This window comes from Ambystoma mexicanum, chromosome 1q, assembly GCF_040938575.1.
Source record: "Ambystoma mexicanum isolate Mex_15411 chromosome 1q, UKY_AmexF1_1, whole genome shotgun sequence".
NCBI classification, from domain to species: domain Eukaryota; kingdom Metazoa; phylum Chordata; class Amphibia; order Caudata; family Ambystomatidae; genus Ambystoma; species Ambystoma mexicanum.
Window position 1 is genome coordinate 154,954,787 of NC_090922.1, and position 13,083 is coordinate 154,967,869.

A 13,083-nucleotide genomic window follows, 5' to 3' on the forward strand; every position below is an offset into this window, starting at 1 on the left:
GCCTGTATGCAGGGGGACTATTTCCAACTGCAGGTTGGACAAGGCCCCAGCGGCCAATCACTGTGGTGTTAGGCGGCATGGGGGAGGAGGTGGTGGGGAAGCAGGAAGAGGGTCGGGTCAGGAGCCCGGCGCTCAAGAGCACGTTAGCTTTCTTTTTTTTTTTAATAAAACATTTTATTGTTTTTCATAACAAGGTCGAAACAACCACAAAACAAGAAAACAAAAACAAAAGGACAGCAAAAGCATTACAGAACAGCATCCCCCTTCAAAGCTCTGCCAAGTATTAATGTCACCGGCCACCATCGTTCCTCCCCCCAGGCCTGCTCTCAAGCCAGTCATACAATGACTACCAGGGTCCGGCCCTCAGGGCCCATATTCTTCCCATTTCCCCCATATTTTGGATGCTTTAGTTGGGCATCCTCTCATACTGTAGATCCGTCGTTCCATCATGTCACACAAGTTTCTTTTTTTTTAAATGGGTGCCAGAGGGAGTGGGTTGGGAGGCTCTTACCTGTGGCTCTGGCTCGTGGAAGTGGATGCCTGCTCGCAGGGGACTATTTCCCACTGAAGGTTGGACAAGTCCCTAGTGGCCAATTACCATGTTGGTGGGCGGAATGGGGAAGGAAGGAGGAAGGAAGAAGAAAGAGGGTCGGGTTGGGAGCCTGGCACTTGAGAGCACATTAGCTTTCTTTTTAAAAAAATATTTATTTTTTTTAAAATGGGTGCCGGAGGTAGAGGGTTGGGGGGCTCTTACCTGTGACTCTGGCTCATGGGATTGATCCAGTAAAACCTGGATGTCTTGTTGTTGGAATGAAAATTTGGAGGGGACTAAGTTATTTTCAAGGGTTTCTTCCAATAGTAATGCAGCCATAAAAATGGAAGAGGTCTCCACTGGGTCCACTTCCACTCCTTCAGGAGGTCTATGCCATATATCTGACTTCTAGTTTTCCGTTCGGGTTGGGCTACCCGATAATTATATGGACCGGTCTTTTCCAATATGTCATTTGGTCCATAGCATTTTGAAAGCATCTTGTGCTCTGATGTGGGCAAAAGCACTTTTTGGCACATAGAAAAGGATCAATGAACAGCCCTCTGAACATATTGAGCCTTTTGATTCTCTTGGGCTTGACCCAGATGGTTATGTACTAGCTCTCTCATGACACCCATATGTTCTTTTAGGCATTGTGCTGTTTGTGACATGGGGAGAACAGCCTTTTTCTTCTCAAGTCTCCAGGAGCATGTCTAAGACGTCTTGGACCACGCCCATAAAAGAGTTCCAAAGGGGAGAAACCCAAAGAAGCCTGATGAGACCTTTCAATGGCTAGTAGAGCCCAAGGCATAAGTGTTTCCTAATTGTGTCCATCAGCTTCAACCAGATGTTTGAGAATGTTTTTCAACGTCTGGTTAAAGCTTCTCCACTAAACCACCCATCTCTCTGTGATATAGAGAGGTGTGTAAGGTCTTAATCTGAGGATTGTTTGACTTCTACGATGAGCTTGAATACAAAGGTACTGCCCTGATCCATGAGAATTTCCTTGGGAACCTCCAACCTGGACAGGAAAGGGATTACATGTTTTAGGATTTGCTGGGAGGTGTTGTTTTTCAAGGGGAATGCTTACAGAAACTGGGCAGCATAGTCTAAAAATAACTCAAATATTTTTATTCCCCAGTTTTGAAGGCTCCAATGACCTACAATATCCATCCCAATTCTCGAGAAGAGCACCTCGATGACAGGAAGAGGTTGTAAAGGGACTATTGGTACTAAATGCATAGGTGTCTTTTGCCACAAGGCCCACGTTGTGACGAAGTTCTTAACGTCAGCATGCACTCCTGACCAATAAAAACACAGCACAATCTGACATTGAGTGTTTGCAATTCCCAAAAGGTCAGATGTCAGATGTGCATTTGCCATTTCTGAAACTATCTGTCTGTGGCTACGGGGAACCACTAACTGGGTTCTAGATACCCCTTGTGGTGTCATGTTGCCTCGTAATAGAACGCCTTGTTTGAGACAAAAGGTCCCCTTGTGATCTACCCTCACCCTCAGGAATTCCCTTTGAAAAGGTTTCCGTAAAGATTGGGCCATTTTGCTGTGCAAAGGCCAAATCCGGAATTATATCTGTTCCATCAGCAATCGACTTAGATGTTCCTGTGGTGATTGAGACATCTTGGGTTGTTATAGACTGTGGTTTTTATGGTAGACTTGTATTGGCTTCCCCAAAACCCTTGGTGCCCCTTTCTGTTAGTTTGTGTTCTTGAACTTCCAGGGGTTTGGGAAAGAGTGCGCACTCTAAGATCCATTGTGCAATTTTTTCACCGGCTTTACATGGTACGCTTGTTCCCATTGTTATGAAGCAAGATTTTTATGTCACCATGATAATCTGGATCTGTCACCATGCGTGTCTCCATTCTAATCCTGACTTGGATACCAAACGGATATATGTGTCTGGTGAAAGAGATAAAATGAACTCTGTAAGAATTAGTTGGCGTTTGTTAGGAATCCCAACTCCCACCGGCCTCGCAAGTCCAAGGTCCTGCATAATAGCCCTGTGAAGACTTCATGTAAAGTGAAAGATTTGCTATGCAAAGCCTTTCTACATCGTCGCCCTTTTAAGTGTTTCCCTCATGCTCATAGAACGCTCCGTCTCCGGCCTTGCCGGTTGCCATGGCGGCATTGGACGCCTCTGCAAACACGTAGTCATGTAGCAATGCATATGGCACCTAATAGGAAGACCAGCCTCTACGCTCACGTGATACGGAATGTTACGTGACTCCGGAAATAGAGAGCATCTTTTTCACCCATACGGCGCTTCTGATTAGAGTTTGTTTCGTGACTCTATGCTTGCATGTTTTTTGCTGAACTCTTTGTTACTAACCTGATTTGCTGTCTTCTGGACTTCCTCTAACTAACCCCTGTATCTGCCGGACCCTGGTGTTTAACTCGACTCGGAATTGCCTCACGAATTGCCAGGTACTCCCCCTGTCTCACGCAGCCAGACCAACGCTGGCTTCGGTTTCGTCCCCGGACTGCTTTTGCCTATCATTTCTCCAGAACTTTGCCTGCACGTTGCCAAACCTGTTTCTGTCTTCGGATTCCACACCACTACTGAACCACCACAACCTACACAAGAGACGTCTTGCTGAACCTTCCATCACCAAAGGATTGTTTAGACTTACTACGCGTTTGCGCGCGTGTTTACAGTGCATGAACTAAAGATGCTTGCTGTGCCACACCAACCCATTCACATAGGCGTACTTGTGCTGCCGGGATAGTGTCTACTTCCCATTCCCTCACTGGCACACCTTCTGACCAGGATTGCAATACGGGAGGAGTCACTCTGCTGTCAGTTCTTCACAGCTGCTCATACTTGGTAAGACATATTCCCTGTACGCTTATTATCTGCCTGTCATTCTTTCCTCGTTCTGTTTTCTTACCTGAGATCTGTACTTCCAGACATACTTTGCGTGCAATGGGGAACTCCCAGAACCCTACCAGCTCATCCGACATGCATACCTGGTTTAAGTTGGCACACCAATATCTATCACAGAGGTCAGCCCTGTTCTTCCTTTTCTGCTAAACTAAATAAGGGGAAGAGGCGTGGGAAGGTGTTTGTTATTAACCGTGCTGTCTTTCTGTGTAACAGCCGGTGGTGTTTGTGTGGTGTTTTCCTGTATCTTCCGATAAATAGGTTTCTCTCATTGTGAATTCTTAACAACAGTTGGACACATTGATTGGAAGAACTCATCCTCTACTTGTGAAGTACGTCCATCCGACTTCTGGCATTCAGATGCTTACAGAGGACCAGGGTACCACTAGGCGGTGAGTCACAACCGCATTCCCCTATCTCAATGGTAAAATCACTCTTGCTATGTAAATGAAAGCCAATGGCTTCGGCAGTAGCAATAGTTGGGCTAGTGTTTTAGCACTCAATTTGCTAAATTTAAGGGTTCCTCAGTTTACGTCAGTTGGCAGGCTCCTACGCCTGACGCCATATATGGCATTATGGAGTAAGGAGGCTGACATTGGGGTATCATTTTGGCAATAGACTTTTAATAAATGAGGTAAGACACCCATCTCTCCCTACCTCCGGAAGGGGTTTTCCCTACCTTAACTTAGAATAACTCAGGTGCTCATCATGATGTAAGACAAAATAAATGTACGTAAATGTACGTACCGTCCTCAGTCCAAACCGACTACTCTATCCATGTCACTACCAAAAGTAAATCAAAAAGCATTCAATAAAGTTCCTGGTCAGCCACCAGTAGAATAACTCCCTTCCCTTGGTGAAGTAATTCAGTCTCAGGATGACTCAACAGCAGTCGAATGCAATAGGGTCTAGTTTACCAACTCAACCTAGATGAGTAGAATGACTTCCTTCTCCTGGTTCATCTGGAAATGTTCTGAAACTGGTTCTTGGTAGTCCTTCTCATAAATTGTGCAAAGTCTTTTGAATTATTTCCATTAACTTTTAAATAATAGTGTCCAGGCCTTGTTTAGTATTCTCCTGGTTCTCAACAATTCATTGGGTAAATTACTTTCAGCAGTGTTCTTTATCCTTCTGGTATCTCACACATACTTTAAAGTTCTCCCTGTGATGAGGGAGCTCACTCCAGAGGCATTCTTGTACTTTGTAGCTTTCTATCATCACACTACTCCGAGGGAGATCACTCCCAATGAAGACTTGAGTGATGGGCTTCTGGGTATCACTGTTTGGATGAGGTATCTTATTTCTGAAGAATGTATAATTCTTGTTTCTTTGAGTTTCACTACTTTGACTAGGGAGATTACTCCCCAGGTTTTTTATAACTCTTGGTTCTCTAGGTATCACTACTGTGACGAGGGAGATTAGTCCTGAGTGCTTCTTGATGCTTGGTTTTCTGGGTATCACTACTCTGATGAGGGAGATTACTCCTGGGGACTCCTTGACTCGCTCTATGGGTATCACTACTTTGATGAGGGTGATTGTTCCTGTGCGCTTCTTGCCTCTTGCATTCCCCAGGACCCCACCCTGCTCTTGCACAGCTCGTGTTACCACTATGTAATTGATGGAGCATTACCAATTCTGCCCCGGGGTCATTTCCCAGGGTTTCTACTACATGGGTCGTCTGCGTGTGCTTGTGCAGCTTCTTCCGTATCGGTGCATCTCTGCTGAGCTGTTGCGGTAGTCTTGGTGTTGTGAATGGACCACATGGTTCAGCTCCTAGAGGTCATGCCACTATAAGGTTTCTAGCCTGCCAGGAGTGAGTGTGTCTTGCACCAGCTCGCACAGTTTCTTTCAGCTTCTTCATGTCCAGAGAGTGGCTGTCTCCTTGGCCGTGGGTTGCCAAGGGTTTGAATTTCCGGAGCAATGCAGGATAGGTGCTAACTTCCCTCAATGCTCTTCTTGCTTGTCTCCTTCAGTCCGTTCTAAGTTTCTATTTATACAGCTGGGCCCACGCCAGCGTAACATCAGAGATGTTGCCCACTGACTTTTATGTAATATTCATCCCTCTTTGGGGCCATCTTGTCACAGTTCTTGGTTGATTCCTCCCATTGTTAATCTGTATGTTTCTTTGGTTCTTCTTGGTTGCATTACTATTAGGATTTGTAGATGAGACAGTAGAAACTTCAATAAACCCTATGGCAAATGGACAGTGGGAAAGTGTTTGATAACAAAACATGGTCATTTCTCTGGTCTAAGGTCAAAACTGTCTCCACTGCTGCCAACATTTCGCAAAATCTATTTTTCTTTCTTCACAGGGCATTTATTACCCCAATGTGCATCTTGAAATTTGGAACAGATGGAAACTGCTAGACTTGTGGCAACATCTGCGAATCCTACTGTCATTTGTTCTTTCAGTGCACCTTTTTGCATTCATTCTGGTGAGAGGTGGGGTCTCTCTTGAATATAATTAAAAGGTCAATCCTCCACTAACATTCTCGAACATACTCCTGGGGAGCTTAGCCCTTGAAAGTACGAAAAAACCACACCCCCGCTCATCGTTTTTATGACTTTTTTATTGCAATTGCCATTAAGCTAATTACAGCCAACTGGAAAGACTTAAAAAAAAGTATCTGTTAAAGGTTGGTGGAACAATATATGTCAAATTCGCAGATTGGAACACTGCATGGCATCACGTCTCAATGCTCGATCCGAACATGATGCTAAATGGTCTCTTTTGACTGATTATCTCTCGTATCATAATATGTGCTCTCATGGTTCATGAACATCAAATGTTTGATTACTTCAAAATAATGATTCCATGTGCGCAATTATATCCTTTTTCCAACTCTCACTGTTTTGAATGGCTCCCTCCTCCCTCTTATCCCTCCACTCTCTGTTCGTCTTTAGTTTGTCTACCCCCTTGTCTGTCCCATCATAATCTTCATATGATGATTAGGTCATAAATCTTGTTGATTACTGTATACATTCTATACTGTTATTATTCTCTCATTCAAGATGGACTCTGCTAAATTGTATCACTATATAATTTTCTCTTCATCAATCCTTGTTAATAACTTACCTACTGTTACATTGATCTAATCATTTTTGTCATTTGTTATTATTATTAAATTATCAATAAAAATGTATTTGAAAAAAAAACGGATACCTTTTTCTCAACCTTGGCCACATAGCCCAGGTCATCCAATTGCTGATCCTTTTGTAAAATCGGCATTTCAGTTTATTTGAGCCTCCCACACACTATCACAAACACCGTCCTCATAGGTTCAAGTGGTGTAGAATCTAGCACCTAGCATTATAATTGTGATTTGTCAATAGGGGCCACGGTGCCCCTACCCTCAAATCACTCCAAAGGCTGACAGCAGATATATCTTTCTGCAAGGGCAAAGAGGACATGTGCCCCATGCTCCATATGGCTACCTAATGCTAAAAAGTATTTGCTGATTTTTTTATAAAATCATAAATAACACACATCATAATATTTTATAGTACACTGATGATGCTATGCTGCCTAGCTCTTATAGACAAGTATATACCATTCAGATCAAATAATCATGTAATGCTTCCAGTGTGTCGTGCATACAGTGGGCCTCATCACGATTTGGGCAGTAGCCCTTAAATGCAGTGGTAATGGGGTTGCCGCCGTATTGAAGGGTCCACCCAATCATGAGTATGGCGTGTTTACCCCCAGCTCATAGCTGGGAATAAACACAATGGAAAAATGCTGATTTTTGGTGCAATTACTGTGCGGTAATACCGCTGACAGTAATTACACTGAAAGTTCCTCATTGGATCCAACCAATGGGGAATGGGGAAAAGCGTTTACCACCCAACCAGTGATCTGGCGGTCATACTGACGGACGGTTGGGCGGTAATGCAAAGTTGGATGGTATCCCAGTCGGGAGTGTGTGTGTTTACTAAAGTACAACTTTAGGATTCTCATGTTTTGGTGAACAATATTTTGATCCCTTGCAAAAGTTGAATGTGAATGGATATTTATGCAATTGAGTGCCACTATGGTTCAGAGTATAGCTCACTGTATTAAACACTTGTTACGCAGCTCTTTGTTCACATGCCAAATCACAGAACCATATTAAGCAGCACTCAGATACCTGAGGGTTCGTAGCGCTATACAAATGCCAAATTATTATTATTATTATTAACTGTCCCTTTCCTGTGTCTGAGATTAATACACTTGCTCGAGCATACACTTTGTGGAAGAAAACCCAAATATTTAAAAATGATGCACCTGCACTAGATCGCTCTAGCAATACAAATTATGATACACCTCTAGAGTTTTGTTCCTTCCTTAGAGCGTTGTAAAAATTGGGAGGCAACCCCCATTAAAGAGCATTACATGTTAGTCGGTAGAGCTGAGAAGGTAGCCCATTTCAAGACTGTGGTAGCCAATTCAAGACTGTGGACCAAACTGGTAAGGATCATTTTGCAGATTTACCATCAGACAACACAGTGATTCTGGACAAATTGTCTTATATAACTGTATATTAATGTTCCATCTTCTGTGAAAATGTTTGCCGTCTTGCATTCTGGGTGAAATTGCTCTTTCCTTTCATATAGGCCATTTGATAGGAAAGAGTCCTAGGGCCACATTATACGGTAGGAGGTAACCATGCCGCTATTAGCGGCATGGCTACTCCCTTACCGCATACCGGGTCTGGGTAGGCGGTATGCGGACTTACCAGGCCATTCCAACCCTGGAGGACCCGGTAAGTCCCCATGCCAAATACCATTCCCCATTCCCATTTGAGCCCCTATAGGGCTCAATGGGAATGGGGAAGGAGCTAATAACGGTACCGCAATTTGCTGTACCGTTATTAGCTCTGAAGTCCCTCAGCGGGTCCCGTCCTTAACGCCTGGTCAGACCAGGCGTTAAGGACAGGACCCGCTGAGGGACCTCGTAGTAGGGTGCTTACTGGTGCCGGTAATCCCTTAGCACCTACCGTGTAATGAGGCACCTAGTCTTGAACAATGCCACAGGCTTCTGATAAGATTATTATCGGGTCTGCTTGTTTGTCACAAAAGCTGTTTGCTTTTTTGTACAATTTCAAATTTTCTTCTGCACACCAAGAATAACAATCCACAAGAATATTTGTTGGGTGTATTTCTATGTAAAGCTTTAAAAACAAAATGTAATGGAGAAACCCAAATTAGAAGATTTGAGGCTTTCATCAATTGGTATGCTGGTCCATGCATACTTACCTTGATGCTGGAGACAATTCACCTTTAGCATAACATGCGTCTATAAGGTTTGTTTTATGTTGAGGGGCTTTGTGATTTGGGTAATTTCCATGTCAGGTTTGAAAAACAGGGTATCATTTTAGGTCATGAAAGTCAAGGATTTGCAAATATTTGCACCTTGTATCTGACAAGAACTGGAAAACAGTTTAGTCAGGTGCAGAATGTTAGCACTGGTCTCAGATTCAGTTCACACATCTTAATTAAATCACATGATACTAGGAAACTCAATTAACCTGACACATTTAACAGTCCTTATATATTTCGAAATTGTTAGCCGCTAAGTGGAATTTTATTCGATCGGTACTCTTTAAAAAAAAACACTCATGGTTTAACTATCTTTGGAATTGCTAATGATAGTGACCATTGATACATTGCACCCTCGAAAATAATTGTTTTATTTGCTCACTAACAGCAATACCATTTGGAAATCATGTCCCTCTTCGAATCTCAGTCTAAATTCTGATCTGTGCATCGCTATCTATTCTATGGTATGAGTGCCTTGCTTGGTGCTTCCAGTCTGTCACCTGTATCCATGCATGAGCACTTATATATTCTGTGATGCTGTTAATCTGAGTTCTGAGTATATGCTAGGATATGTGTTCCATGTTCATGCTGCTACTGATCTGTGTCCTTCATATACACTACTGCCGAAATAAATGTCTTGTGGCTGCTATTTTGAAAAGTTGTCCTACACTTAAGCTAGAGCACAAGTACCCTGGTCATGAACTGCTAATATTGCCCTGGAATGTCACTCCCTTAATATTCTAATTCCAATTAGGGTGAAGAGGGCAAGGGGACTTTAAGGGAGTACCCTTGATAATTGCATGACCACAGGTAGATTCTGGATCCCTTAATTCCTTGAGTTTGAGAGGGGCGCCGACTGGTGTCATTGCCCAGGCCCTAAAATCCCTTAAAATGATTGCCAGTTGACCTAAGTATATAAATGAATGCCACCTGCATTGCACATAAATGCTACTGAAAGAATGCCCCAAAGCATGCATCTGATTGCTGTCCGCACTGCCAATGAAAGAGACAACTCAGACCATCCATTCTTTAAACCTGAAACTCAGTTCCTTCAACAAAGTGAGCAAGGGAAGAAACTGTTTGCAGCCCAAGCCCTCCTGTTGTGGACCAATCTACCATGCAAAGCCAAACTTCAGGAGGGCCACATATCTTTCAAGTGGCCAATGAAGGCAAACCTCCAAAAGGGAAGCATTTGGCTAATTTAACTGGGATCCACTAAAACATGGATATGCCCTCCATCCGACCTCAATCCTTTCTCATCGTCTTGGCACTGCCGTTACCTAACTCTTTCTCCTTCCTCTCATAGTGGAATATTCCCAGGAATGTGGTCCTCCAGCACTTATGTGAAAGGTGTTTATTCCATTATACCGCTTGTCCTTCTGAATGTCCCTCTGATCCCTCCCCTCCTTCCCTGAATCTTCAAGCAAATCGTACTTGCCCGATGCGTGTTGCAAAACAAAATAAGTAAATACATCGAAATACTGAGCATGCAACCATTCTTTGGAGCCTGAGCGGAAGGATAACAGATTAGGGGTGTCCCTTAGGGAAGGGGCCAGATTACACCATGGAGAGAGAACCATGGAACATCTTCTCTGTTTTGAGAATTGGATGATGAGCAAAGTGGGCTGTGCTGAGGCAGGAGCAAGTCCAGGCTTGGACTTGTTTGCAATGTGAGGAGGAGAAGTATCGCAAAGGGATTCAAATGTGTAACCTTCAGAGCAATATGTTGTCCATGTTAAAGCACAAGGAAATCTAAGCAAGACACCCAAAGTTAGGCGCCATGTCACCCCAATACAGCCGAGGATATATTAGATTTATTGTTTTTCTGCCTGTCGCATTTCTTTTTGAGGCAGAAAAACTGTCTTGTTGATGTACCAAATCAGGCAGTGCAGACTGGCATTAATGTGCCTCTAAATGCTTATTGATTTATTCGTTTGATGTATTGTGAGGAGACACCTTCTGGGCACCCTCACAATTGGGGGAAAAAACGCGATTACCCAAGGAACCCCTTAATCTGGATAGCCTCACAAAACCTCTGTACAGCATGTACTGATATAAAGCACGAATTTATGTACTCCATCCTGACAGATTATCAATCTTTTTGATTGAATGCTGTTGCACGGTGTTATTATTTTTGTTCTGCAATGTGTTTATTTGTTTAGGTCTTTGCTAATGCAAACTTTTATGTCGAATGACGTTCTTACCGAAATAAAGTGAAACTGATTCAGGGACGGGATACCCCATTTTAAAGACTGTAAACCGGCAGAAGCGGAGGTGACGACGTAGGAATGGAGGAGGCACCCTAATAAGGTGGGCAGGGTCCTCTCCTCCCTCCCCCCTGGTTAAGGGGGAGGTGTGCTGGAAACAGGGCTGAGGGGGGGAACCAGTGAAAACCAAAGAAATGCCTGCGAAGGAAACAATTGGAAGAGGCATGCCAGGTGGCATATAAACTGTCCGGCTTCCTTTTGCAGGAGATTCCGGTCGAGCCCGCTGCACCGAAGGAGCTGTTGTTTTTATTTTAAACCCACCCACCCTGCTTAGGGGAATGGAAAAATGGCAAAGCTTGGCTGTTGCTGTCGTAGAACGGCGAGGCAGTGTTTTGGCGACCAGTGGCAAGAATCAGACTTCAAATAAGACGTTGGAAAGTCGGAAGGGTCTTCGCTCTTCTCGGGTCCAGAACTTCTTGGGGGCCAAGCAGCAGGGGCGCTGGAGGTGGCAATAAGGGCTCACCTTCCCCTGACTAAACAGCACTCCCCCAGCCCAGGAGAAGGGTTTGGGAGAGCTCTAGCCTACTGTGGACTTGGTTAGGAAAGGGGGAAGCAAGTTTTGGACACGGAGCTGTCGCCACATCTTCAGAACTATTTACACTAAGTTTGTTTGCAGTGTTTTGAGTTTATTATGGTGTGAAAATAAATCTGTGGCCTTTTTATGCAAACAAAGAAAACATGTCTCATTCTGCACCTTTCCTGTCGGGGGATAGCAAAAAGGGCTAAAAGAATGAGCAAGTGTGTTGGTACAAGGATGGACAAATGCCCACGTTATATTTTCTTTGTTTTTGTGCAAATGCACCTTCTAGCCAGACTTAAAATTACGCCTGTGCCCGAGCGAGCATGTTCTTGATCACAGGGTCCTAGGAGTTTAATAATTTCCAGCTTCTGAGCCATGGAGGCTGCTGTTTTCACAGGTGTAGTTTTCACGTACTCATTTTCACACAAGCAGCCATGCAGCTTTGCAGTATCAGCGGAACTCTGGTTCAAGATTAAGACAGATGGAGAACGCAAAGAAATGTCAGATTAAACAAATACAGGATTTCAGGCACTTGTTCAGCATCACACATTTGAAAGCAGGGCCTGTCAAAACGTGTCCACTGCTAAGCTCTTGTTTGTTTGTGTGCTGGGATGTCCAACTCCCGCTCTCTGTCTCACGGTGCTCTCTCAGCAGTGCACGGGTTGTTACTTAAACTAAAAGTGTCATATCAGGGGAAATATTGTGCCACGGCTGTACGTCACGCAAAGTGTAACTTCCGGCCTGAGAAGTAAAGCTTCAAACCGTGACTGGCATTCGATGTCATGTGATGGGTATTTCAGGGGCAGGAGCCACCTCCCGGAGCAACCTAACGGTACCCATACTGCATTTCAGGACGTTCCGCAAATCCCCTTTTTTTTCTCCTCTTTACAAAAAGACATTTAATTTCCCAGGCATATAGTGAAGTGTTCGCATAGGAATTAAGTGATATTTAGCAGACGTTATAGAACAATAATTATATTAGTTTTTTTATAGAGCTCATGCCAGATGTCTCCCTCTTCTAAGCACTTTAATAGCTTTCCAAATATTGATTGCGTTATATCACCCAAGATCATGAAACTCAGTTTACCAACCTCTAAAGGAGCAAAGGTTTTGTCAAGCCTGCTAGTTTTCTGTGAAGTCTGAGGCAAACATATGCATCGTGATCTAACCTCTTGTATGGTTGTTTTAATTGTCTTGAGAGGATAGCTCTTGGGCAACGCGCAGAGCAACATAGGTTCGATCGCCGGGTGTGCGCTTAAAGCGCGTTATAAATAACCAATTACAATGCTCTTAATTAAAGTGAGATTGATAAACATTGATTTCTGTTGTGCTTTTGTCATGTCATTTTACGCTATGTTGCTTATATTGCACAAACTACAAACTGAAACATGTCTAATCAGACAATAATTTATAACAATTATTGATTTTTAGAGTAATAGCGGTCAGTAATAGTGGCAAAATCCACTCCATGAAGTCCTATAGGACTCCATGGAATGGGGATTTACAGTGTAATAACGGCAGACAAGGGCCGGTAACAGTAATTGTGTTTGTCGGTATTCCAGAATACCGG

At 43.6% G+C, this 13,083-nt stretch overlaps 1 long non-coding RNA gene across 1 annotated transcript; it reads left to right on the top strand.

Moving 5' to 3' along the window:
- Nucleotides 1–2,796: 2,796 nt before the first annotated feature.
- On the top strand, nt 2,797–6,499 carry LOC138521071 (uncharacterized). Its single transcript, XR_011282928.1, has 3 exons — nt 2,797–3,371; nt 3,720–3,820; nt 5,741–6,499. It is a non-coding gene; the product is annotated as an uncharacterized lncRNA (long non-coding RNA).
- Nucleotides 6,500–13,083: the final 6,584 nt, after the last annotated feature.